The sequence below is a fragment of the Triturus cristatus genome, chromosome 7 (assembly GCF_964204655.1).
Source record: "Triturus cristatus chromosome 7, aTriCri1.1, whole genome shotgun sequence".
Lineage (NCBI taxonomy): Eukaryota > Metazoa > Chordata > Amphibia > Caudata > Salamandridae > Triturus > Triturus cristatus.
Genome location: NC_140590.1, coordinates 676,108,631 through 676,135,454, shown reverse-complemented (window position 1 = coordinate 676,135,454; position 26,824 = coordinate 676,108,631).

Sequence of the window (26,824 nt, the reverse complement as noted above, 5' to 3'; positions counted from 1 at the left end):
TGTCAATTCAAAATAAACATTTTGAACTTACATAGACTTGGTGGTATTTGGTGTGGACTTACACGAGTGAGCAAATTAAAGGAAGGGTGTGCATGTGCATTGCTTCCACGACTGAGAGGTTGGGTGTGTTATGTTCTGGGTTGTCTACTTGTTGGGTATCTTGGGGGGAGGGTTCGGAGAGCTAATAGTTATGACAAGACACTACTATAACTAGTCGGGCAGGGGATTGTGGTGGGTTCTGAATTTCTGATTGAGGTGTGTGAGGAAGGTCCAACCTACCATCCCCAACATCCTATTTTCTTGTGCAAAGGTCTATATGTGCAAAATCCCTACAACAGTAGTAGTACGTCCTATCATATCAAAATAGTAATAAATCTGGTTGGGCATTTGTTTGTGTGAATAGTCAAAGTCTCAAGATTAACAAAGACTCAAGATCAATAAGACTAGAAGTAGTACAAGAGGACGACCCAAAGGACTGGACTCAATGGCTAGAGCTACTGGTGAATCTGAGTTTTATTTACAACCTTTCAAATAAAGAGTGGCGAACTGGGCAAGCTTAGCTACTACAGTACAGACAGACTGATAGTAGTAGTAGTACAGAGAGTCATCATAGCAGAGGCAGGGATAACAAGATTTTTTAAGCAGTACAGATCGAAGGATAATTGTTGGTAAAAAATAGTATTGGGAAACTGAAACAATAGTTCGGGAAAAATATGGTGCAGTAAAAGTTATGGAATAAGAATTATTATTAAAAACAGGAAGACTTACTAGGGCCAGCAGGTGAGCCCTCGTTGGTGTCCTCCTGGTGGTGCTCTCCCTCCGACTGTGTCCCACTCCCTGTCTGCCTGCCCCTGGGTGCTGAACAGGAAAGATATAAGAAAGAGACAAACATTGATGGATTGTGTCAAACAAATAAAATATTTTTAAAGAACGGTCAAAAAACACTTATGTAAACAACAATTGCAATAACTAAATTGACCAATCTCACCTGGTCAACAAGTAGTATCGGGGGATTCGCGGATCGACTACTTACTATTTATCAACAGTAATCCAGTCTTCCATTCTGATTCCAGAATAATAACTAAGCCTAAGTACGACGTACCACCCGACCTAGGCCACCTATTCCAGGCGTGCCAATTGTACATTAAGTATGCATTTCCACTTCTTTTAGTCCTCAACAATGCGTATGGTCAAATGGAGGACACATGACTAAATTTTTTGTATACACCAACTTTTGGGTTGATTGATTGATGCTGATGTTCTGCTAGTGCTAAGCCTATTACCACCACTCATTGAACAAACTAGAAAAGGTTCTAATAAAGACTGGCGTACTAGCAGTACGTGACGTAACTGAGGGGGCATCACGCATTTATTTATTTATTTATTTATTTGCAGGTTTTTATAGCGCTAGAATCGACTCCAGCTGGAGTATCTCTGCGCTGCTGACGGGATAGTCCTTTATCAAGAGTGGAAGATGCGGAAGTCACTAGATCGCATTTGTGAACAACAAGGTTTTAAGTTGTTTCCTAAACAACAGGTGTTCGGAGCAGGAACGAATAGCTACAGGGAGACAATTCCACAATTTAGGTCCCAACACTGATAGTGCCTTACTTCCGTGCCTGGCCTTCTTGGCACGCAGCACTACCAGTAAATGCCCATTACTGGATCTGAGCATTCTGGATGGAATATATGGAATACATTTCTTTTCCAGATATAGTGGACCTTGTCTATTTAGGCTCTTGTGTATTAGGCAGCAAGTTTTAAATTTTATCCTTTGGCGGATAGAGAGCCAGTGCAGTTCTTCTAAAAGTGGCTTTGATGCTGTTCCAGGAGGGGCATTAAGAACAAGGCGAGCCACAGTATTTTGTATTACCTGAAGTCTATTCAATACTCCCTCATTTGCCGAGAGCAGGAGACCGTTGCAGTAGTCGATCCGACTCATAACAAGGGCCTGCACCAGCGTCTTCCTGAATTGGTCAGGCAGCAATGGAAAGACTTTACGTAGCAGGCTAATAGTATGGAAACATACGCCTGCGACATAATTCGTATGTTGTTTTAGTGACAAATCCTGGTCAAGGCGAATCCCCAAGTTTTTAACTATCTGTTTGGGCTCAGGTGCTACGCCTAGACCAGGAGGCCACCAGTCTGGAGTCCAGAGTATTTTCGCTTCACCGAACAGCATTACCTCCGTTTTACTAACGTTACACTGTAAGTAGTTGGTGGACATCCAACTTGCTACAGCTTCCATGCCTGCAGAGAAAAATCTCCTCAATTCCGAGGTAAGAGTCTTAAAAGGGAAGAGGAGCTGCGTGTCGTCAGCATATGACACGGGGATGAAGCCAAATTTACGCATCACTCTTGCCAGGGGAGCCACGTAGATGTTGAAAAGCGTTGGGCTTAAACAAGAGCCCTGTGGTACCCCTTTCAAGACTTTTACCTCTGCTGAGCGATACGTACCCATGGTGACAGTCTGGGTGCGCTCAGAAAGGAAGCTTCTCAGCCATGCCAGGGCTTTGTTCTTAACCCCCACGTTCAACAACCGGTCAATAAGAATGTTATGAGACACGGTGTCGAACGCTGCTGATAGATCTAATAAGACTAAGATCACAGAATAGCCTTTATCTTGGAGCATGTGCAGGTCGTCCATAACAGACAGTAATGTAGACTCTGTACTGTGTTTTGGCCTGAAGCCAGATTGAGAATGGTCAAGGCCGCCCACAGTTTCGATATAGTTGGAAAGGAGTCTATTAACATACTTTTCTGTAAGTTTCCCCAGAAAAGGTAACAGTGAGATAGGCCTTAGGTTGGATAATTCGGTCCAAGCAGTGGTGGTATTTTTCCTGATAGGCCTGACTAGTGCACGTTTCCATTCTTTGGGGACAGATCCCGTGCTCAGGGACAGATTAATGAGTTTAATGATCGTGGGACCTAGTATGTCAAATAGAGTGGGCATTAATCTGGCTGGAATAATATCGTCTGGACTACCACTTTTAATCTGTTTGACCAATACAGATAGATCCTCATAGGTAATGGAGGGAAAGGTGTCCAGAGTGTTTATGCCATGATCGAATTCTGTGTTTTGAAAGGTAGAAACTGTGTCTGTGGTCATGGCATTATTAGATACCACAATTTTCTCATAAATAGTGTCAATTTTATTGGAGAAGAAAGATGATATACCATTACAGAGCTGTTGAGACGCAAGTTCGATGCTTTCACATGCTACTGGTTTAACAAACGAGCTGAGCACCTGGTAAAGGACCCTGGGAGAATTCCCTGCTGCCGTGATTTGAGATGTTATGTGAATTTTCCTCGCACTCCGGATTGCTTTATGATAGCTGGATAATGAGTCCCAATAGCGCTTTCTATCACTCTCCAAATGGGAGGACCTCCATATTTTCTCCAGCTTCCTGGCTGCTTGTTTTAATGTTTTAAGGTCTTTGGAGAACCAGATTTCCTGTTTATTAGCAGGCCGAGATTTAAAACTCTTTATGGGGGCTATCTTATCTATGGCTGCTCTAGAAGCCGTTTCCAGCTTTTTTAGAGCACTTTCCACATTTTCTAACATAGTAACAGAGGGCTCTATAAAGTTACTGGTAAAGACTTCTTTATTAACTTTGTGCCACTGCCGTCGAAGACAAGGAAGAGAGATAGGTCTGTGCAAAGTGTTATTAGGGTAGGAAGAATAAAATTCAATAATATAATGGTCAGTCCAACTTACTTGAGTGGGAGGAGAACATGTGACTGCAGGGAATTTGGATAGAATCAGGTCTAATGTGTGTCCTGCCCGGTGCGTTGGCCCAAAGTTCCTTTGGGTTAGCCCAAGTAGAGAAAGATCATTTAACACAGACTGTGCCTCTTTGCAGTCTTTCAGATCACTGTGTATGTTAAAATCCCCCACCAGTAAAAAGTCCTTGTCAATGCTAATATGAGGGGCAAGAACCTCAATTAATGTATTAGAAAAATTAGTGCATGGTCCTGGGGGGCGATACACCAAAGCACCCATCTGAATGTTTTTAGGAGAATAATAAAATTTAAAAACCAATAATTCAATAACTGGCGAGCTCAATTCAGCCAAGATGGTACAATGAATGTCTTGTTTGTGTACAATGGCTATCCCCCCTCCTACCTTACTAGGGCGGTCCAGCCTAATTATTTTGTAGCCTGAGGGAATTGCTAACGTAATCGCTGGATTAGAATGGGGTTTGAGCCAAGTTTCTGTGAGAAAACAAAAATCAGGCTCACTAGTAGAAATTAAATCCCACACTTCTGATGTATGTTTGGGAAGAGACCTAATATTACAAAGTAGGTTTTTCCTTCCGACAACAGTTTTACTTCCATTTGTATTAACGCTAGCAGAATAGGTACTTTTATTAGGACAAGTCTCCTCAATAAATATGCCAAACTGAGCTCGACAAAAGCGGCAAGAAAATGGGCTGTCTAACTGGAGACACCTTCCCATCATACATTCTTGTAACTGATGTTGATTTCCGCCTATCTCATGAAGTACCTGTGCTGAATAGGTCATCCTTGGAGTCGGCGAAGATGGGTGGTCAGTGTTGTTTGGCCCCATAGCCCCTGGCCCCGTCCTGTCGCGGACGGGCGCAGACGGGCAGGTCTTTGGCTTGTCTTCGGCGCCGTCAATGGCGCCCCTCTGCGCGCAACCGCTGCGCGCTTTGACCTCCGAGGGGCTAAATAGCCCTGTGTGGAGTGATGTTAGAGCGCTAACCGCTCGACAGTTCCGGGGTTACTGGGCGTGTCTTGCTCTTGTCTGCCCGCCCTCCGCTCAACGGTATTGGCTACCGAGTCGGACCAGGGCGGGTAGGCTGAAACACCGAGCTAAGACAGAATCCGGCCCCCAGAGCCCCTCACAGTACAGAAATGAACAATAGGCTGTCCACTAAATAAAATACAACCCAAGATGAAAGTGGTTGCAATTATGCGTGCAAGTTAAAAAACGCCGCAAGTGATTTAAAAACGTATTAAACAATGCCAATAACACGCTACATATGCTGACTGCTCGATGCTCAATGCTCCGCTCTGACAAGGATTTACCTGACGCCAAGCGGAGTCGGGAGACACTGCCACTGTCCTCCCTTACCGCAAATGACCGGACCTCCTCGCCGCCTAAATAGGCCTGTGTGGAGTGATGTTAGAGCGCTAACCGCTCGACAGTTCCGGGGTTACTGGGCGTGTCTTGCTCTTGTCTGCCCGCCCTCCGCTCAACGGTATTGGCTACCGAGTCGGACCAGGGCGGGTAGGCTGAAACACCGAGCTAAGACAGAATCCGGCCCCCAGAGCCCCTCACAGTACAGAAATGAACAATAGGCTGTCCAGTAAATAAAATACAACCCAAGATGAAAGTGGTTGCAATTATGCGTGCAAGTTAAAAAACGCCGCAAGTGATTTAAAAACGTATTAAACAATGCCAATAACACGCTACATATGCATTCCACTAATAAATTACAAACTCATACAAAGTAACTAAACCTAAGTATCAATCCGCCCCTATCTCTTAGTGAGAGGACAAAGTAAGGACTAGAGTCACTATAGCATTACGTAACTTAATTTCTCTAAAATAAACTCTTACATAATCACGCTAAGCGAGCGCAAACGCAAAGTTGCAAACAAGTAAGATTAGTAGTAGCGCAGAGGAGCACCTATGTCATAACAATCACAGAAGACTTTTAAACGTAATTAACCTGGAATGTAAGCAGCAACATTCTAGCTGGTTGGAAGAAAAAAAGATATTCGCAATATATAACAAAGAGCAGAAGAACAGACACAAAGTAGTAATAATTAAATAGTTACTCACCAAGACCCGGGACCTCCACTCCTAGCAGGTCCAGCAGGTCCTGCTCACGGTCCAGGATGTCGGACCGCCGGTGCGTCAACTGCACCTTGGTGCGCCGGACCCCAGAGCAGCGCAACACTGCCCGGCGCACCTTCCTCCACTGCTGTCTACGCTCCCGGAGCCCGTACCGGGACCCAGGCCTGCCACCTGCTGCCAGGGTTGAGGGGAGTTGGCATTGCACAAAGAAGATGAGTGCAGCCAACTCCACCTCCCCATATAAGGCCCGTGCCTGCACCCCTTGTTGGCGCCGGAAGGCGGTCTGCTGCTCTGGCTTCGGCGAGCCCTACCCTTCGACATGGTTCTGGGGAGAGAGAGACGGGGCGGGAAAGAAAAGGTAATAAAATTAAAAAAGTGAGTAAAGGAAATAAATAGCAAGCAATAGAAAAAGAGTGAAAAAGTAGCTAAAAAACACAAAAAAGTAGACATAAACCAAAAATATAGAAGCAGGAAAATAGTTAGAGAGATAATAAATAAAAAAGATTTTAAAAAAAGTGGCTTGAAACAAAGGATTGGAAAGATACAGGGAGGATTGAAAATCAGGCCCCAGAACCATGCAATAGAGTGAAAAACAAGATGGCTGTGCCCATTGCGACCACGTGCGCAATTTCGCGCGATATTTTCTCCCCGAGCACGCAAAAAGCGGCGCGAACAAGTGAAAGCATGCCCGAACAGGAAATACGTACCGCGAGACGGGCGCGAGCATGCATTGCGCGACCTGGAACAGAAAGTAAGCATCGCGGGCGGGACAAGTGAAAACAAGATGGCCGCGCACGTGAGCAACCGCATGGGTAAGTTGGCGAGCCGCGATCACGCAGAAAATACCGCGAACTGGCGGGAAAAAAACTTCTGCGTCTTCACGATATTTCCGCGTGTTTGCGGAGATTTTTAACATTTTTGTGATAGATTGCGAAAATGAATCTTGCAAATTCCGCCCACCCCTACTAATAAGGATCCACGGAAGATAGACTCATATCGGCCGATTTCTTTATTGAATACAGACTACAAGATCTTTTCTGGTATTATTGCATCTCGGGTAGCTAAGGCAATATATGAGGTCATCCACCCTAATCAAAGAGGTTTCATTCCTGGGAGGCAACTAAATAAATTGACCTTTCAGTTATTAGGAGCTATGGATCTGGCGGGGGCTCGGAAATTACCTTTGACTATAGTGGCAGTAGAAGCAGGCAAAGAATTCGACCAGGTACACTTGCCTTATTTATGGGAGGCTTTGCGAAGCTTTGGTTTTCCACAGAATATGGTAACGGCGGTCCAGACTCTATATTATGGTCCTAAAGCCAGAGTTTTGATAAACGGGAGTTTGTGAGATTGGTTTTAAATTTTTAGAGGGACAAGGCAGGGTTGCCCCCTTTCCCCGCTCCTTTTTAATATATATATATTGAGACTTTAGCTAATTTGATCAGGGCAGATATGGCTGTTCTTCCTTTTATATTCCATACCTTTGAAGTCAAGTTAGGGCTCTACGCAGATGATCTGCTGCTTCACTCAAGTAATCCGCAAGAAGCAATCCCAACTTTGATGAGGAAGGCGAAGGTTTTCGGACACATTTCTGGGTATAAAGTGAACCCAGGGAAAACTGATATTATGGACTGGAATCAGGGTGTGGCAAGCAGTGGGGCAAAGAACCAAATAGGATACTTCGGAGTGCAAATAACACAGAAAATTGAAGATATTATAAAAGTAAATTGGAAGAAAATTAGCCAATAAGCTATAGGCCTACTCTCTTAATGGGCGAATCTACCACTTAATATTTACGGTAGAGTTAATCTCATAAAAATGATTATTCTACCAAAAGTGACATTTCTTTTTAATACTATTCTGTTGACTTTCCAAAAGAAAGATATAGCAAAACTTCAGGGAAGAATAGTAAGTTTTATTTGGGCATCAAAAAGTCCCAGGACTTCCTGGAAAAAACTACGTAGGTGACTATAAATTGGAGGATTCGCATTACCAGACATACTTACATATTGTTATGCTTTTCAGTTTAAGAATGTTCGCATGCTGGCCAACAAAGTTGACAAATAAACAATATGTGCACTTTTTGAAACATTACTGATAGATGTACCACAAGGTCAAATTAGTTTTCTTTTTAAACATGGGGACCCTACATTTTTTAAAAAGGTGAGGCTTAAGATTTTAAAGTCAGCACTGAATACTGGATGTATGTGTGAAAAACTCTAAGGGTCCCGTATTTTTCATCATGGGCACCAATTTGGGATTCTCCTGGTACACCGGAGTGCTTGAGGGACCAACTAAGTCAGCCTTTGAAAACGGGAAATATTCGCTGCTGGGCAGACCTTAAGGTTGGTATAAGTTTACTTGAGATGGGAAGCATTGAGCAATTGTACTAATGGTCTGCTGACATGGGTCAAATATTATCAACCGAGTTTCTGGTGGGCAACGCAAGACTGGGCAGAGGTTGAAGATTCTAAATTTGACCAAGTAATGAGAACCGGTCAGTGGAATAAGGAAACATCGTTTTGGTATTGGGCTTTCGTCGAGACAGGTGGACAAATTGAAAATGAAAATTTTAAATTGTGGGGTGAAGAGCTCGATAATCGGGATTTAATGCAAATGTGGAGTAACTCATATACTATGCTACGAAAAAAAGTAAAATCAGCACCACTAAAACGGAATCACCTCGTCACCACTTATAGAGTTTATTGGTCCCCTGTAAAACTCTCCAAGGTCACAGGCAACATTTATACCTGTCCCAGGTGCATGCAAGGAGAGGCTGACGATCCACATATGTTTATGTCATGTTCAAAAATAATCCCCTTTTGGGATGCGATAAGTGTTTGCACTTCCAGATCCACACCAACCCCAACACCACCCTCAGAGGAACCCTCATCTACAGACCCCCCGGACCCTGACCACAGTTCAGGGACTCCATCGCCGACTTCGTCAGCACACACGCCCTCGCCTCCACGGACTGCATCCTCTTTGGGGTCCTGAACTTCCACCTCCAGAATAACAACGACACCAACTCCACCACCCTGATCGACAACCTAGCCAACCTCAGACTCAGACAACTCGTCACAACATCATCCCACTCTGTCAGTCACACGCTTGACCCCATCTTCTCCGCAAACCCCCACGTCTCCTTCAACCACACCACCGAACTACAATAGACCGGCCATCGCTGCATCCACTTCACCTTCAAGAAACCCACCACGCACCACCGCACCCAACAGATGCCTCGCCGCTGCTGGAGCAAAGTCACTGAAGACCAGCTAACCACCACCCTCGCCCAGAGCCCACCCACCGACCCCACCGACCCCGACACCCCCGCCCGCAACCTCAGACAGTGGATCGATGACTGCGCCAACACCCTCGTCCCGATCAAGAAACTCTCCAACAGTCACACCAGCAAGAAAGCCAGCTGGTTCACTGAAGACCTCCGGGCCTCCAAGCAAACCTGCCGAAAGCTGGAGAAGATCTGGCTCCGTGAACGAACACCGGACAGCCACGCAGCCCACAAGAAAATATGAACAATGGTTCCAAAAGGGAAGCAATTATTTACACTTGAAAGGAATCAAACTTCACAAAACACAGCATTAGTAGATCAAAAAGATTAATCAATATTAGACAATGAATAGTATTTGCAAAAAACCAAATAATTTATTTTTTGAGATTCATTTGAATGTCAACTCATTTATCAATTCATTGGAATATGGACGAAAAATGAAGAAGGCTGTATATACAAAAATATTAGCAAAGAAGCGACGCAGTGACAAAGTGAATAAGGTGACTAAGTGTAGTGGTGAAGATGCAAGTATTTACAATATATATACGTGATTATCATTAAAACACTCAAACAATTTTTTGCAGAGATTCACAAAAAACGTCCTCAGCTTAATTATGGATAAAGAATAAACCTTGTAAGACACATGTCCTAATTGTTTTATAGTATATACAAGGAGTTCCAATTGATACAGGACTGTAGAACCGTCAACGTTTCGACCCTATAGTAACCAGTCGTTGTACATAGTCATATCGGGTCTTCTTCAGGACACAGGAAGTGTATAACAGCCTAAAATTCAGGTGACGAGACAGATGTTTCCCAAATTGCAGTTATTGCCACTCGATTTCAATCAGAAGGGACTGGCAGAATCGTAGCGGGTCTTGATTCGTCTTGGTCTAATTTTTAGGTTTTTCTCTCTTTATACTCTGATTACCAGGACCTGACTTCAGGGTAGAAATTTGGCTTATAGTGCTGTAGACATCAGGACACAAGTTCAGCTGATGTCTTCCGTATTCATCTTCTAGTTAAAGGGAGTCCGTCATGCCACAAGAACGCCACCCGCAGACACCATCACCTCATCAGATCCGCCAAAAGGGCCTCCTTCAAAGACCACCTAGACAACGCGCACAACAGCAAAGAACTCTTCAACATCGTGAAGGAACTCTCCAACCCCAGCTCCAACACCAATGACATCCTACCTTCGCAAGACCTGTGCGACTCGCTGGCCACCTTCTTCCACTGTAAGATCGCAGATATCCACGATAGCTTCAACGCCACGACCGCCCCGACAACCACTGACACCTCTGCCCCCATGACCAACATCTTCACCAACCGACTGCTCTCCTGGACCAACATCATCGACGACAACCCCATCAAGATCATGAACACCATCCACTCCGGATCTCCGTCAGACCCATGTCCACACCACATCTTCAACAAAGCCAGCACAGCCATCGCACCCCATCTCCGGAAAGTCTTCAACATCTCCTTCGAGACAGCAACCTTCCGGAGATCTAGAAGCACGCCGATATCAACGCCTTACTCAAGAAACCCAAGGTGGACCCCAAGGACCTCAAGAACTTCCGGCCCATCTCCCTGCTCCCGTTCCTGGCGAAGGTCATTGAGAAGACCATCAACAATCAACTGACCCGCTACCTCGAGGAGAACAACATCCTGGACCCTTCCCAGTCCGGGTTCCGCAGCAACCACAGAACCGAGACTGCCCTCATCGCAACCACCGATGAAATCAAGGCCCTGCTGAACAATGGAGAAATAGCGGCCCTCTTCCTCCTGGACCTGTCAGCCGCCTTCGACATGGTCTGCCACCACACACTACGAACACGCCTCCATGGCGCTGGGATCCAAGGGAAGGCCCTGGACTGGACCACCTCCTTCCTCTCCGGCAGAACACAGAACGTCCACCTTCCCCCCTTCCGCTTCAAAGCCACCAAGATCATCTGCAGCGTACCCCAGGGCTCATCCCTCAGCCCAACGCTGTTTAACATCTACATGGCACCGCTCACCCATGTCGCCCGTCGGCACGACCTCAACATCATCTCCTACGCTGATGTCACCCAGCTGATCCTCTCCCTCACCAAGGACCCCCACACCACCAAAAACAAGCTTCATGAAGGAATGAAGGCCGTCACTGAATGGATGAGGAACAGCTGACTGAAGCTGAACTCGGACAAGACGGAGGTCCTCATCCTCGGATCCACCCCTTCAGCCTGGGACGACTCCTGGTGGCCGATCGCACTGGGAACCGCTCCAACACCAACCGGCCACGCACGCAACCTAGGGGTCATCCTCGACTCCACCCTCTCCATGACTAAACAGGTCAACGCCATCTCCTCCTCCTGCTTCAACACCCTTCGCATGCTCTGCAGGATCTACAAGAGGATCCCTACTGAAACGAGAAGAATGGTCACCCAGGCCCTCGTCAGCAGCAGGTTGGACTGCTGAAACGCCCTCTACGCAGGAGCCTCGGGCAAACTCCTGACACAGCTCCAACGCATCCAGAACGCCTCTGCATGCATGATCCTCGATATCCCTCACCGCAGCCACATCACACCCTACGTGAGAGACCTGCACCGGCTCCCTGTCAACAAGAGGATAACCTTCAAGCTCCTCCCCCACGCACACAAGGCACTCCACAACACCAGACCAACGTACCTCAACAGACGACTCAGCTTCTACACCCCCACCCGCCAGCTCCGCTCCACAACCTCGCCCTCGCCACATTCCCCCACTTCCGAAGAGCGACCTCCGGTGGCAGATTGTTCTCCCACCTCGCCGCCAAGACCTGGTACACCCTCCACATCCACCTACGGCAGACCCAAGACCTGCTGACCTTCAGAAGACTCCTCAAGACCTGGCTTTTCGAGCAGTAGCAGCATTCCCCACCCCCCAGCGCCTTGAGACCCTCACGGGTAAGTAGTGCGCTTTACAAATGACATGATTGATTGATATAATGTGAGCAAAGTCTCAAAGGATATTTGTTACACTGGAAGGTGCAAGGAATTGTAAGTTGGTGGATGGCAGCTAAAAGTGCACAAGGATGGGGAATTAAAACATTCACCATATCTTAGTAAATGTGGAACATTTGTTCTCTCTGCCTTTGACACAAGGCAGCGCAGCAACTTTGGTTACGGCACTGTCTTGCATCAAATATTGTAAATCTGGACTAACAAGACTACTCAGCAGTCCTCTAGCTCTGAAAGGGCTGTGGGGTGAGTCCCTCTTGGCTGAATAAGTACTCTGCCACGTGCTCGAGTTCACTGTAGCACTTTTATATGTTCACAGCTAATAGCCTCTTTCAAATGTCTGCACTGAAAGAAAAGCCTGTTTATCCATACTCATCACACTAGGATTTAGAGCTCTTCCAGCATTTCAAGCAAGCTCTGAAGTTCTCAATCATAACATTATTAGTACACGCTAGGAACATAGTGAACAGAAGGCAGGTGTTTAGCATAACTTTCTCAAGTAAAGAGGCCTTTGATTGAGAACAGATACGTCCAGCCCAGGGATTCAATTTTGAACCGTGGTTCTATTTACAATGTGGCAAAATGAAGCTTAGTGTTTCCTTGGATTGGTACCGTGCTAAATATACTTCCCTCGATTGGTTTCAACTAAGACATAGAGTAGCAGATCTTTTGTTAACAAATAAAGTTCCAAAGGCATTCTTATTTTTACAAACTGACCTGTTTGGTTCACAAAATACAAAATTGCTGTGGGGCACAATTTGCCTACCTCAAAAATATTAATGAGGTAGCTGGAAAATTGTGACTCGCAGCCCCTGGCAACAGTTAAAGACGTGGTGGTCTGCTGGAGTCAAAAGACACCAATATATGTGATAGCTTTAAAATAAAGCATTGTTGTATTAAGTGCAGCACTGTTTTCCTAAAAGGAACACAATATGCCTTTAAAAATGAAAATGTTTACAAACTGTTTTCAAGATTAAAAAAATGTGATTCATAAATTGTTTTTTCACCATTCACAAAGGGAGAGGAGTCAGGACTCCTTCCTGTTTTCAAATGAGCTACCACCTTGCAATTTGAATGCTTTCCAAAGTTACCTTGTTTGAATAATTTAGGAGTTTTCGTTACTGAGTATGCTTCTTTCCGTATTTGCAGGTTTTTCATCCTGTGTAAACAGACATGCTGTTTAACAGAAAAATGAAACAATATTTTAATGTGTTTGCATCTCTCAAAACCAATTTACCAAAGTTACTGACTCCGTCCTGTCCTGTTCTGAATTGGTTTCTTTTCACAACACTGGCAAGCATAACACTCTGCATAAAAGACAGCACCTGGCATAAGGTTATTAACTCATCTTTATTAATTTCTCAGCTTTTATACATGGCCTACTGATGTGGAGCTACTCTCCACACTTCCTCTTCTCTCTGCTTCCCTCAATGTAGTGAGAGGGAAAACTAGTACTTCCTGTCTCCACCCAGGAAGTTCCTGGCATCCCACTTTTGTCTGGACCACTTATCCTGCTGACCTACTTATATAACAATGTCCTTTCCTGGAGGACATGACATCTTCCCCCACTTACAAAGAAATTCTGTCAATCTCTTCGGAGCATCCTTTGGGCTCTGTAGTTGGTTTCTTTGCTCCGCAAATGTTCAGAGTGGTTCTGCGGATGTTGAGAGTGATGTCTGTTGCGGGGAGTGTTCGTTAATGAGGTGAGCATCCTTTGGGCTCCTTGATTGGTTTGTTAGCTGTGCTGACCTACTCATATAACAATGTCCTTTCTTAGAAGACACATGGGAACTGCAGCCGTTTAATGACACAGATAAATTGAATCATGAAAAGAACCTAGTCTTTCAGATCAAAATGTGTATCAGTGGAGATAATTATTGGTACTACTGTGACAAACATGTATTCGAATTTACTCTAAGCATCACTGACCTAAGAAATCTCAAATGTTCTACAAATCCGTACATATCTTGACAGATAGTGTAAATGAGTAGATAGATGAATGTGGTATGTATATGGTTGCGTCAATTTTATCTTTATGCTAATGATTATTATTTCAAATATCATGAATAAAAACAATTTTTGCATTCTATCAATATAGTGTCTGTCGCTCCTATATATGTCTGTTTGAGTATAATCATGAAGTTGCCCTAGGAACGTTACAATATGTACTATTGCCCTCCCTAGAGGAACTTCTGATCAAGAGCAGGGGGCCCCCAAATCTTTACAGTGACTTTCTTAGAAGACATTACATCTTCCCCCCCAATTACAAAGAAATTCAGTCAATCTCTTTAGTGCGTCCTTTGGGCTCTGTAGTTGGTTTCTTTGCTCTGCGAATGTTGAGAGTGGTTCTGCAGATGTTGCGGGTAATGTCTGTTGTGGGGAGTGTTCGTTGGTGAGGTGAGCACACTTTCGGCTCCTTGATTGGCTTGTTAGGTCTGTGGATGTTGAGTAGGGTTTCTGTTGAGAAAGGTGTTTGTTGGTTTGATGTTTCACAAGAACAAGGGTCGACACTGGGACCCATTTACTTGTTTTGTTTGCCTCACCCACTCCCAGTTGCGTGGTTTGGGAATGTTAAAGTCTTTGACCATCCAGGCATCTGCATGTTCCTTTCTCATCCCCCTTTCCGTCTGAATAACATGTCTCTGTCAACACGTTTCTGCCTTCCTTACAGAGCAATGAGACAGCATTTTCCCAACATTTCTGGGTAATATCCCATACATTTGTTCTTATTCTGCAAGCTCGAGCGAGCCGAGCTGTCCCCATCAGAGGTAAAGGTATGATATTCATGTCTTGATGTGAATATAACGGACATGACATGTGGGGTTGTAAGTGATTGTTCTGAGTCAACAGCATGTGATGTTTTGCTCTGAACAGGGAGAACATTCTCTGATTCCATTGTGCATTTGGGTAATTGACGGCATGGGTGTTTTCTCGATCTTGACATGCCAGATGATTCTGTTGACCTGAGTGATTGTGATTACATGCTTTCTGAATGAGATTAATCTTCTGCTGATTTCCTTTGAGGAAGTTCTTGTGGGTGTGGTCTGATTGGTGAATCTTTTGAGCTGATGGACTGTGATGAACTGCCCCTTGAGTCGGAGCTATCTTTGGGACGTTTCTTTGGGTACATCTCTCGAAGTGTCTTATGTGCTCTTGCAATGGGGGGATAATTTTATAGCTGAGTGTTTATTTATTTTGTTTGGCCCCAGTGCATTTTGTCTCTGCTCCTCTCATGTGGTGTTAAATCTTTCCTCTCAGTTTTCTCCTTATCCTTATTGTGGTGGGAGTCTTGAGTGCGTTTGCATATTGGTTTCCGGAGTCTGAGCGAATTGCCCAGTCTTATGTGGTTTGTTTCTTCTTCTCACTTTTTGGGCGCACTGTTGTCTGTGCCATGTGTGTGATATGTCCCACCGCTTGATGCTTTTTTGCAAAAGTCTAAGAAGCTCGATGAACAGTGGGTGGATCGGTGTGTTTGTATACTGGTTTCCAGAGTCGGTGTGAATTGTCCAATCTTCTGTAGTTTGGTTTTTCTTCTCTCTTGTTGGGCATGCTGTCGTCTGATCCATTTGTGTGATCTGTCCCACTGCTTGATGCTTCTTCAGAATAATCTGGAATGTTTGATGAATGACTCCTTGAAGTTATTTTAATTTGGCTGTCACAATCCCAGATTGTCTAGGTCTTTTGTTTGCCATCCTCCACTGCCGATTGTATTGTTGATACTGAGTATTTCATGTCACTTTGTCTATTGTGATATCTTGTCTCTGGTCTGCCTTAGCCCTCACTCTTTCTGGCTCTTTTGGTTTCTTGGGCTTTACTCACTGACATGAGAAACATCTCACTTCTCTTGTGTTCCTTTCTTGCATTGAGGTGCAATTCTCTTGCTTTGGCCAGCTCTCCAGCTTCGGCCCTCCTGATGATTTCCTTTAGTGAGAGCTGCTTTTGAAGGATCTTGCACTTCGTATCTGGTATTGAACAGCCCTCAATTACCCGGATTCGAATTGCTTACTCATTTATGAATGTATTGAAATCATAGTATTGTACCAGACTTTGTAACCTTGTAATGAAATGTGTTAATGATTCACCTGTTCCTGCAGTGCTGCATTGAAGATGAGGCGTTCTTGATCCACGTCTTTCTTTGTGTTGAAATGGGCACATAGTGTCTCTTTGAGTTTTTCATATGTCTCTGTGCCCTTTGTTGAAAATGTTCTGATTAGGCGTCGGCCTTCATGCCCCACCAGCTGAAGTAGTAGTAGCAGACGTTTTTCGTCTCTTCGCTCACCGGCTGTTGCAAGAAATTCATCCAGTTACTCCAGCCACCAGTTCCTTTTGAGACCGAAACTCTGGGTGCCAGTCTGTGTCACTGTGGGTGGCACTTCAATGCAGGGGTTAGCTTTCTGTGTTTTTTCCCACCGACATGATGGTGGAATGTGCTAGTATGATAATGCCACAGGACTGCTCACTATGATTTATGTTTTATTTGTTTGCCCTCGTCGGTAGAGATCTTGCGTATAGTTGTTTTCCTTTTGATTTCGGGAAAGTTCACTCAAAGGTGACCACCGTATTCTTTCTGACGGCTTCACTTATTCCTTGTAGAGCTGTTCCAGCTTTGATGCCTCCCAGCTATGTGTATTCCTTTCAAATGCTAACCTGGCTTGGTGTCTGCCCTTAGTATGGCTGTCTCAGGAGGCTTCAGTGAGTTAGGCTTGGATTGCCTGATTCCAATATGGCCGCCTCATTGATTTTAGTGGATTTGTCTCAGGGTGCCTGACTTCAAGATAGCTACCCATAGACTTCAATGGACTGTCCCTCAAGTCGCCTGACTTCTAAATGTCCGCCACTCGGCTGCAGCATGCATGGCTTGTAGCTCAGAGAATTCCTGCTTTTGTTTAATGCTGCAGTTAACTGCAGGTAATTTGTGCTTCCTCAGCACTGGTACTTTCTTATGTTACTTACCTCCTTTATCTGCCGGCATGATCTTCGATTCCACCCTCGTCACCAGTTGTCCTGTTCTGGCTTGGTTTCTCTTCACAGCACTGGCAAGCATAACACTCTGCATAAAAGACAGCACCTGGCATAAGGTTATTAACTCATCTTTATTAATTTCTCAGCTTTTATACATGGCCTACTGATGTGGAGCTACTCTCCACACATCCTCTTCTCTCTGGTTCCCTCAAAGTAGTAAGAGGGAAAACTAGTACTTCATGTCTCCACCCAGGAAGTTCCTGGCATCTCACTTCTGTCTGGACCAGCTAGACCGCTGACCTACTTATATAAAAATGTCCTTTCCTGGAGGACATGACATGTCCCACCTACCTTCAACAGACCTCAAATATACCAATCAGACCGCCTCCCCTGTGTGAACCTCACAAACTCCCTAGTTCTTCATATGATAGGAAATTCTGTGGCATACTAAAGACATCTCCCCAAAACTTTTCACTGCACTAATAGAGGGCCTTGTTCAGAGTCTGGTGGATGGGTTTTCCTTCACAAACGTTATGGATTTCTCATCTGCTGCATTGCAAGTGCACTATGTTCTATGGCAGTTGTAATAAGGCAGGCAGAGCATCACATCTGCCAAACTCTAAATCAGGCCCAAGCGTGACTCATGATAAACCGTCAACTACAATGTCAATGTAGATGCCAGCCAACTCTATACACACACCCTCAAAAAAAGGAAAGGGAAAGAAAACGATGGACCCATCTGCTGCCAAGCAGATGGAAAGAGAAACGATGCAAAGGCTGCAAAGAACCAAGAAAAACAGAGGAAAAATGTGAGGCAGGCACCATGAATAAAGGGATTTCTAAATTAACTTGAGGCAACATAGAGCTAACGTAGCCACCCTTTGTAGCAACCTCCACCTTGAGGGTCCTTCATTGACAGTGCTTGCTTTTAGATGAATCAGTGAGGGTCAATGTTGTGCCTCCCAAGGAGAACATAGTAAACGTAAAAGGGGACACTTGCTCTTCTCTTCACTTACGGTGCCCACATTTGGAGGAATCTATGACACTGCTGGACACATTCTGCTTTGTCCAAACACCTCGTAAAGAGACATCCTAAGATGCAGGAATCCATGGTCAAGTTGTCATGTATTGGACTTGGCCCTTTCTGCAGCGTCATCCCTAAACCTTTTGCATTCACTTTCCTGTTTCCTGAACCCGTTTTTGCTGACTTTTGGGACTCTGAACACTTTACCACTACTGGCCAGTGTTAAAGTGTGTATGCTCTCTCCTTTAACCCCTTCAGCGCGGCGCGGATTTTTGCGCTGTGCTGAAGGTTCAATTGCGCGGGCAGGGCCATGACGGAGCGGTTCCGTCATGCGCACAGCGCAACCGACGCTCATGATGGAACCGCTTCGTCATCAGCGTGGAAGGGGTTGAACATGGTAAAATTGGTTCCCACCCAATTGGCCTATTAAATATAGCTGTAAGTCCCTAATAAAGTGTTACTCAATAAACTCAGGGCCTGTAAAGTAAATGCTACTAGTGGGCCTGCAGAACTGATTGTGTCACCCACTTAAGTAGTCCATTAACATCCCTCAGACCTGCCATTGCAGCCTGAGTGTTCAGTTTTGAACTACCATTTGCACCTGGCAAAATATACACCTTTTGCCTAGCCCCGATCTTCCTTTTTAATACATAGAAGTCACCTTGATGGTAGGCCCTGAACGGCCCAAAGGGCAGGCTGCAGTTTGTTTAAAAAGTGGGACATTAACTTTTAAGTTTTACATGCTGTGGTAGTGAAAAACTACAAAATTTGTTTTTTACTACCGCAAGGCCTACCTCTGCCATAGGATAACATTAGAGTGACCTCATTATATTTAATAAGCCGTAACTTCCAATTGGGAGCGGGATGACAGGTCGAATTTGGTGTCTAAAGATTTACAATTAAAAATCCTCTTCAATGGTAAAGTCAGATTTTTAATCACCATTCTGAAAATGCAACCTTAAGAAGGTGCCATTTTCTTGTCTTAACAATTATATGACTGCAGCCTGATCCTGGGTCACATGACTAGGTGTAGCTGGCAGTTGGTCTTTGTGTATTCCTCCCAGACAGTGACTCAAAAGGAAGATAGGTGTTGGCAGAATGGACCACTCTGAGTTAATGAGGTGAAGGAGCTATCAACTACCACACTTGCACATCAAAAAGGCTCTGCCTTAGTACTCTCACAAAGGGCTTGACACTGGTCTACTGTGACCCCAGACAAGCTGGGACCAGGACAAGGAGGAAGGGGATGCCTGACTTCTCCACTTCAAATTGGGCACCAGGTATAAATATTGGACATTTAGACACAACTCACCAGTACACTTAAGGACTCTGCCAGAAAGAAGGACTGCTGTGCTGGCGTAAGGACTACTACTCTGCTGGATTGTTGTTCTGAAGGACTGCTGTCCTGCTTTGCTGACCTGCTGCCCTCTTGTATAGGTCTTGCCTCTGAATACAGGGCCCAGGAGTGACTCCAATGAAAATTTGGCTGACCTGATCAGAAGCTTCAAGGACATAACAGGCTTCCACCAACCCTAAACTCAGCAACTTGACTCTGCCATCTATGACCTTGCTCTCCCAAGTGATGCCACCCCAGTCCTGTACCCTTGAAAGTGGGCCTGAGGTGCTCTACCGGCCCAGCTGTGCTCCCCATCAGAACCAAGCAACGCAAAGTGATGTGAACCAAAGCGTGGCCAAATGATACAAAGTCCCGCGAAGCACCGTAAAGACTCGCCGCACAGCTACCAGTCTCATCAGAAACAAGGCTGAGCACAGCGAACCCCCAGAAAGCCTTGCCACACAGCTGTATGTGTCATCAAAATTGACATAAAGCAGCACAAAGCCCTGCCAAGCTACACCGCACAGTTCAGCGGACCGACACAGACCAATTCAATGCCCCAAGCCTTGGTGCACAGCTTCATCAGAAACTACGCTGGATGACATGAAGTTTGCAAAGCAATATTGGCAGACCATGAACCAGCATTTAAGATGCTGCGTTTAGTGGACCTAAGTGGGTCCCTGCAGTCGGCCAGCGCTCCATCGTTGTTGGCCTGAACTTGCGACTTTGTCCCAGTCTGGTATGACCAGATAACCTCAGTTGGTGCTCTGTGCATTTTGGAACTGTTTTCACTGAAATCTTTCAAATTTCATCTCTCTGGTTCTACTGATTGGATTTTTGTTGTTGTGGCCCTAATATTTTTAATGTAATGTATTCTTTTCTTGTGGTGTGTTTTCAATTTATTACTGTTTGAAATGGGGTTTCTGGTTGGCTAGGGTATGCACCTAAGCCGGGCAGAACCCACCACTCTAGTCAGGGTAAGGGAGTTACACAGGATAACCCCTGCTCACCCCCTTTGTAGCTTGGCAGAGAAATCAGGCTCATCCCAGAGGCAATATGATTAGGCGTTTGTGCAACACACACACACACCAGTGACACACTAGATACACCACAAAAAGAGACTACACACAGTGATATAGAAAAGTATCACTTGTATTGTATATAAAACACATAAGACCACAATCACATAAACCAATGTGCCGCTCGATGCTTGTCATAATATCACATAGAGCATAAATCACATAAATCAATCATCACATTGCCAACAAAGTAATAGTCAAAATAATGCATAGATCATAAACCCCTTTGCCATAAGGCAATCGTCATAAACACAATTAATGCATTAAAGCCACTGCTTCATGGTTGTACATGTCCTAAAAACATTGTGGAAACATTATGCATAACATCACAGTTATGTTGCATTACAGCAGGGCCTCACATTAGGGCATAGAACTGTACATGACTATAATAAGTCCCATGAATCACCACTCATTACTGCTTTTGAGCCAGTCCATGAACTACCACGTAGCACCATGAAGCAGTAGGAGGCAGCTTCTCTGCAGTCCTACCATCCTTTGTGTGATAGGATCCCTGGGCCCCCTTCGGAGCAAAATGCTGTACTGTAAAATGGTGAGCCCAAAGTATGCCAACTGCCTCCCTGCAAGACCTTGGAGCCCGGTGTGCAAGTGCTCCTGTGAGGTGGTACCTTCTGGGCTTGTGGGGCATACACCACCCATGGCCAACTTCCCTCTGGGTGCCTCCATTAAGGCCTTACCCAGAAGCAGCCCCCGCGGGCGTTGGAACCCATCGACTGGCCCGCTCACCGAAAGACCCCAAAAGCTCTTCGGGCCTCTGTCTGCTGCGTTACAAGAGAGCCGCGAGGATCCCTTCCTCTCGTTGTCTCCCCCTCTCCTTTGTTGCTGCTGGTTGTGGAGGGTGGGCCTAGCAGTCCTCACTGGCCCTGCCCACAGCAGGGTAGCAGTGGTGGCCCTCCACTCACTCACTGTAGCATGATCCCAGCTGGCCACACCCAAGCTCGACTATGATCCCCGGAAACTCTGCCTGGTTTTTGGCTGCTATCTGGTCACCTGGAGAGCATCCTTGCTGCTTTCGGGCTCAGCATTCCATCCTGCTGGACTGCAGGTAGCCATGGCTTCTCTTGTTGTGGGTGGTTTCAGGGCAGCCACAGTGCTGAATGGAGGGGTCTGCTCTGCCCCTGACCCTCCTGTGCAGAGGCTCCCCTCCAGCGATTACCATGCATTTCAGTTGGTTTTCTCCAGCCACGGCCACATGGGAAAAGTGCAGCTCTGCACACACTCATGTGAGCTAGCAGCAGGACTGGTAAATAGCGCTCTCACCCGCTATACGGCAAATACTAGCGCTCAACACACGCTTTGCTTAAAATTGTTAGGAGTGAATAACGCAGCACTCACCATGCACTGAACTTGTGACAAGAAGCGCCCTCACTCTCTTTCACTTTAGAGAAGGGGAGGACACAGTGCTCACCATTCACTCCAAAGGAGCAACAATAAAGTGCTCAGTCCAACCTTTCCTCAAAAACGGAGAAGAGCAGTCCAGTCCTTTGCCTGCTCTAGCCAGGAGAAGCAACTGCAGGCTGTCCCACCCGCATACATTAGGGGCAGTGCTCCTCACACAATTTCTCCAGCTCTTCTCCCAGGCAGGTTAATCTAAGACCCAGTAAGGGACTTTTTCCATGAAATCTTTTGTATCACTGAGACTTTCAACAGGAGGCCAGCACACACAAGCCCTTGGAGATTCTTCAGAAGCAGGATACGTCAGCAGGGGAAAAATAGTCAGTTATTTTCCTGCACAGCAGACAGAAGTAGAAACTGCAGGCCAACCAACCCCTCGCTCAGAAAAGGCAGCACTCCTCACACAGTCATTCCGCTCTTCTTCTTGGCAGGGTCCTCTTGTTTCTTGAAGTGATCTAAAGTCCTGGGGTTGTAGGTGTAATACTTATACCCCAAAATGTCTTTGTTCTCTTTGTGGCAAGGGTTTCTGAACCCAGTCCAAAGCAGTCCTGTTCTCCCTGGTGCCGCATGACCACGGGGCGGAGACAGCATTGTGAAATTGGAGACACAGCCTGTTCAGGTGTAAGCAAAATTCCCACCACTCTAAATGCAGACCAGGTCTATTCAGCCCTGCGATGAGTCACCCAGGCAAGGCAGGGCAAACCTCAACCCCCGTGTGTCTGTCTAGAGTGAATGAACATCCCAGCTCCTGTCACTCACACACCAGACGTTGAATACACAAACAGCCAGAGGCACACAGAATGGTAAAGTATGAAAATGCTCAATTGCTAAAAGTGCCATTTTCAAACACAGGATTTTAAAAAAACACCTTTACCAAAAGGTGCATTAATAAATTCTGAGTTCAGAGAGTCTAAACTTAATTTGTCACTATTGTCCCTATGGTAAGTACAGTGCAACCCCAATGATAAGCCTATGGGACAGATAGCCTTTCAACAGTGAACAATGAAATACACAGTATGTGCTACCTTTCACAGACACTGCACCCTGCCCATGGGTTTACCTTCGGCCTACCTTAGGGGTGCCTTACATGTAAGGAAAGGGACGGTTTGGGCCTGGCAAGTGGGTGAACTTGCCAGGACAACATGGCAGTACACAACTGCGTGCATAGATAATACAGTGTTAGGTCTGAGATACATTTACTCATGTGCACAACCAGTGCTGCACGTCCACTAGTAGCATTTGATTTACAGGCCCTGGCACACGTCGTGCACTTTACTAGGGATTTACCTGTAAATCAAATATGCCAATCATGGATAACCAATACTTGTCACAATTTATACAGAGAGCACATGCACTTTAACACTGATCTGCAGTGGTAAAGTGCCCAGAATTCTATAGCCAATGAAAACAGGGTGAGACTAATAGGAGCAAAAGGCAAAAGGTTTGGGTATAAACCTGTCAAAAGGGCCAGGTCTAATAATTACTGAATGTAGTGATGCATACATACTTTACACAGTCTCTAAGTGAAGCCTAACTGCTCTGTGCAAAGCTACCAAAGGGTTGAGTACAGGTTAATTTATGGGTTTGCTTGTACCTCACTCTGACAAGAGTTGTGGTTCCTGTTTGAGTAGGGTTTCTATGCAACCAGTAACCCAATTTATTACACCTTGGATATCCACTATTTTGTAAAATTAGTAAGCAGCTCTGAACTATTTAATAGTTGGTCTTTAGGTACTGGGAAGTATTTCTACACAAGACGCTGCCAGATATTGCCCATTATTTTGAGAAAAGACACATCCCGGTGGCCTGTTGGCAGAAGAAGGTAGTTTCACCTTTTTTATGAGCCAAGCTTTAGTGTTGCCTTGTAGGCCATCTCCACGAAATTCAGCATTACTTAACCATTGAATGATATCACCTACACTTTCAATGTGGCCTCAGAGACATTACCTGTTGCCTTTAAAACAAAACTGTCCAAAGTTTAGGTTTATGCTGTGTTTAGTACTCTAAGAGGTGAACATGCCTCCAGTATGGGCTGACCACAGTTTAACCACCCATTGTTAGGAAATAAATGCATAATTCTTTCAGAGTAAAATGAATGTTTCAAGTTTTTATTCCAATTAAAGTTGTTCTGCTGGTAGTGCTCTTATTCATGTCATGGTAGAAACTAATGTTGCATGCACTTGCTACTGTGTATTTGAATCGGATACATGCACTGATGAAGAGCGGAGTTTAGAGTTTACCATGCTTGGATCCCAACTTGTGACCCACTGAATTTAGTTAAACATGCATGCAAAGTTTCAATGCCAAGATCTAACAAGTAAGGGACAAAAGAATAAAAGGATTGGCAAAGCCAAGAGGACTGACTTTAATAAGCTAGCACTCGCAGTCACATGCACAAATGATGTTGGCGTGTGTTAACACATTAAATACAGACCAATTGTCTTTTCCTAGTGACTGTTCAAATAGTGCACCATTTTGGCATGATCATGCACATCCAAACACTAATAAAATGGCTCTACCTGAATTTTCTGATCCAGCCACTTCAAAACAGCAGCAGTCAGAATGACTCAATTGTTTCTACGGCTTGTGTGGGCTTGTTAGTGAAAAATTCAGGAACTGTAAAAAGCCCCTTTCGTTCTCATACATTACCTTCAAAACAAACACAAGATGAAATCAGTGACTGCAAAATTCATAGAGAAAATGGAACAGAAGAAAAAAATAAATGTGCATTACGCTGCTAAGGGGAAACAAAATGTTGTTTACTAATTGTAATTGAAGTTTTGGGGAAAAGAACATTAGTAATAGCTGCAATACAATATCAATTTTAAATAACAACCAGTTGAGAACAAAATAGAGAATTAAAACGAGAAATATCGGTCGCTAAATACATACTTATAATGTTTTGTAATTATGAAACGTGAAAGAGAGGAAAGAAAAAGAGGGGTATGAAACAAAAGAGAGAAAAGAATATAAAAAGGAAGAAAGTGAAAGAAAAAAAGTGTGTAATAACTAAGATAGAGGTGTGTGAGAAGAAAGATACAAAGTGAAAGGTACCCACAGTAGATCAGGTTTTATTTTCTGAGACAATGAAAGTGAAAAAACAGTAGCTATTCTATGTTCATCAGAAATAAAATTTCACCATGTTAATATAGATTATTTAAAGGTGTCTATCCAATTCGAGAGAATCACTTTAAATGCAAGAGCAATACAAAAATCAAGCAACAGGGTTTTAGGAGAAATGTTGTCAAAATCTGGTGAAGCAGTTCAAAGGAAAACATTTTGCGTTGTTATGTGAATATTACATCGAAATATTTTTAGACATTTTGCCCAAATAGATTCCCAAAATTTCAACACATTTGAACAATAGTTTAATAGGTGAATTAAAGTCCCTGTGAAGGAAGAACAAGACCAGCATAAATGAGAGTTGATGGGAGAGAACTTGGATATACATTCAGGAGTAATGAGAGCTCTGTTATAAATAAAAAATAAAGATTGTGTAATACGAGCTCCTTTGGATGTTTTAAATAATTTAAGCTAAAATGTATCCCAAGCAGGGGTAGAAAGTGAAATGGATAAATCAACTTCCTACAGTAGCTCAATTGGTGTTTTGGATCTTTCAGAGATAGGTGACAATAACATCTTATAGAGAAATGCAGCTTTGGGTATAGAGTAATGAGAGATGTGTAACGTGTAAGGGGAGTAAGTGGTAGATTGGCAGAAGGAAAGTCATTAGTTGTTAAATAAGACTGCAAAAAAGATTATATCAAAAGATATTCATGAAAAACCAATTTGGTAAATTATAATCTGATTGCAATTGGGAAAAGGGAATAACAGACTTATATTAGACAAGCTGATAAATAAACACAATACCCTTCTCCTTCTAGTGTTATTAATAGAATGACTTACTCCAAAATCTGACAAATTTTTTATACCAAATAGAGGAGGCCAAGAAACATAGACGTGAGTTGAAACCTGCAGAAAATACATTGTGTAATAATTGCCAGTTAATATAATCAATGGCCTTTTCGGCATGGTGAGACAATACAGATAGAGCAGAATTAATGTTTTTTACCTAAACCAATAACATTTGAAAACATTCTAGCATAATCAGTCATCAGTCTGCCCTTAACAAAACCAGACTGATCAGTGTTGACCAGTAATGGAACAATAGTCTCAAGATGAGATGCAAAGATTTGGGCAAATATTTTGCAATCATAATTGATTAATAAAATAGGACGATAATTTTTACAAAAGGAGTGATCTTTATCAGGTTTTGGAATAAGACCAACCAAGGCTTCTAAAACGGAACCAGTGGCCTTAGATTCTGCAAGAAAATAGTTGAAAAGTACAAGTAGTTTAGGGGCAAAAATGGAGGAAAAAGTGGAAAAATATTAAACGGAAAGGCCATCAGGACCAAAAGCCTTGGCTTTTTATAAGGTTCTGATGGCATCTGTTATTTCCTGGAGAGTTATCTCAAGTTCTAATAGATCAAATTGATCAGGTAAAGATGGGGAATTAGGTAGGCATATTTTGCTCTGATTGTTTAGTGTCATCAGAGTACAATGACTGGTAATATTCTTGAAAAATGATTGAAATATCTGCATCAGAAGATGACATTTTGTTGATACGTTCATTTAGCATGGGACCAATATTTTTACGTTCAGATTTGATTTTTAAAAAATTGGCCAAGATCTTGCCCTTTTTTACCTCTGTGATACTTACTTTAATTAACTTGTGTGGTACAGTAGAGGATTTAGAGGAAAAGTAAGTATGCTCTAATGCTTTGAGTTGATGGAACAAAGTAGTATATGTGACATGCATTCTATTTTATTTCTGTTTACATTGTGTGCATGTTACATATTTATTTATTAAATGGTGTCTTTCTGTTTTCAGCAGTGTCCAAGCAGCATATC